General features: G+C 34.2%; 1 non-coding gene across 1 annotated transcript; it reads left to right on the plus strand.

The window, feature by feature from the left end:
* The first annotated feature begins 884 nt into the window (after positions 1–884).
* Positions 885–992, plus strand: LOC148574224 (small nucleolar RNA R71). The gene has a single exon (XR_015905552.1). It is a non-coding gene; the product is annotated as a small nucleolar RNA R71 (small nucleolar RNA).
* The last annotated feature ends 1463 nt before the right edge of the window (positions 993–2455 follow it).

Here is a 2455-nt window from a genome sequence, read left to right on the forward strand (position 1 = left end):
TCTAGATGAGTCTCAGATTCCTTTGGTACCTCAAAGAGAAACTCCTTATTGATCACTGGACGTCCTAGGAGGTCTTCCTCACTGGGATTTACGTCTTCCCCTTCCTCTCCAGGTTCGGCCGTGTTGACTATGTCAATGGCCTTGCACTCTCCTTTTGGATTATCTTCTGTATTGCTTGGGAGAGTACTAGGAGGGATTTCAGTGATCCTTTTACTCAGCTGGCCCACTTGTGCCTCCAAATTTCTAATGGAGGACCTTGTTTCATTCATGAAACTTACAGTGGCCTTAGATAGATCAGAGACTAAGTTTGCTAAATTAGAGGTATTTTATTCAGAGTTCTCTGTCTGTTGCTGAGTGGATGATGGAAAAGGTTTACTATTGTTAAACCTATTTCTTCCACCATTATTAAAGCCTTGTTGAGGCTTTTGTTGATCCTTCCATGAGAGATTTGAGTGATTTCTCCATGAGGGGTTATAGGTGTTTCCATAAGGTTCACCCATGTAATTCACCTCTGCTATTGCAGGATTTTCAGGATCATAAGCTTCTTCTTCAGAAGATACCTCTTGAGTACTGTTGGATGCAGCTTGCATTCCATTCAGACTCTGAGAAATCATATTGACTTGCTGAGTCAATATTTTATTCTGAGCCAATATGGCATTCAGAGTATCAATTTCAAGAACTCCCTTATTCATAGGCATCCCATTACTCACAGGATTCCTCTCAGAAGTGTACATGAACTGGTTATTAGCAACCATGTTAATGAGTTCTTGAGCTTCTGCAGGCATTTTGTTTAAGTGAATGGATTCACCTGCAGAGGTATCCAATGACATTTTAGCTAATTCAGACAGACCATCATAGAATATGTCCAGGATGGTCCATTCTGAAAGCATGTCTGAAGGACACTTTTTGGTCAGCTCTTTGTATCTCTCCCAAGCTTCATAGAGGGATTCACCTTCTTTCTGTCTGAAGGTCTGAACATCCACTCTAAGCTTACTCAGCTTTTGACGAGGAAAGAACTTGGCTAAGAAAGCCTTGACCAGCTTATCCCAAGAGTTCAGGCTATCCTTAGGTTGAGAGTCCAACCATATTCTAGCTCTGTCTCTCATAGCAAAAGGGAAAAGCATGAGACTGTAGACTTCAGGATCTACTCCATTAGTCTTAACAGTATCATATATCTGCAAGAATTCAGTTAAGAACTGAAAAGGATCTTCAGATGGAAGTCCATGAAACTTGCAGTTCTGCTGCATCAGAGAAACTAATTGAGGTTTAAGCTCAAAATTGTTTGCTCCAATGGCAGGAATGGAGATGCTTCTTCCATGTAAATTGGAATTAGGTGCAGTAAAGTCACCAAGCATCCTCCTTGCATTATTATTATTTTCGGCTGCCATCTCCTCTTCTTGTTCGAAAATTTCTGAAAGGTGCTTGCTGGATTGTTGTAATTTAGCTTCTCTTAGTTTCCTCTTCAGAGTCCTTTCAGGTTCTGGATCTGCTTCAACAAGAATGTTTTTGTCCTTGCTCCTGCTCATACGAAAAAGAGGGACAGAAAAATAATAATAATAGGGGTCTTTTTACCATAGTATTGAGGTCCCTGTGTGAGTAGAAGAAAAGAAGAAGAAAAAATTCGAACACAGATGGAAGAGGGGGTTCGAATTTGGGTGAGATGAAGTGTTAGTAGATGAATAAACAAATAGAAGGAGATAAGAGAGAGAGAGAATTTTCGAAAATTATTTTTGAAAAAGAGTTAGTGATTTTCGAAAATAGTTTTTGAAAAAGGTTAGTAATTTTTCGAAAATTAAAATAAAAAATTAAAATAATTAGTTATTTAAAAAGAAATTTTGAAAAAGAGGGAAGATATTTTCAAAAATTAGAGAGAGGGTTAGTTAGGTAGTTTTGAAAAAGATAAGAACCAAACAAAAAGTTAGTTAGTTAGTTGAAACAAATTTGAAAATCAATTTTGAAAAGATAAGATGATAAGAAGTTAGAAAGGATATTTTAAAATCAAATTTTGAAAAAGATAAGATAAAGAGATATTTTTGAAAAGATATGATTAAAATTAGTTTTGAAAAAGATTTGATTTTTAAAATCACAATTAATGACTTGATTCACAAGAAATCACAAGATATGATTCTAGAACTCAAAGTTTGAATCTTTCTTAACAAGCAAGTAACAAACTTGAATTTTTTTGAATCAAAACATTAATTGATGATGTTATTTTCGAAAATTAGGAGATAAAGATAAGAAAAATATTTTTGAAAAATATTTTTTTTTTAAATTTTCGAAAATGGATAAGAAAAATGAAAAAGATTTGATTTTTGAAAAAGATTTTGAAAAAGATAAGATTTTTAAATTGAAAATTTGATTTGACACATAAAAACAACTAGATTTTAAAAATTTTTGAAAAAGTCAAATCTAATTTTCGAAATTTTAAGAGAGAAAATGGGGAAGATATTTTTTT

This window comes from Arachis ipaensis, chromosome B2 (genome assembly GCF_059453495.1).
Source record: "Arachis ipaensis isolate K30076 ecotype BB chromosome B2, ASM5945349v1, whole genome shotgun sequence".
NCBI classification, from domain to species: Eukaryota; Viridiplantae; Streptophyta; class Magnoliopsida; order Fabales; family Fabaceae; genus Arachis; species Arachis ipaensis.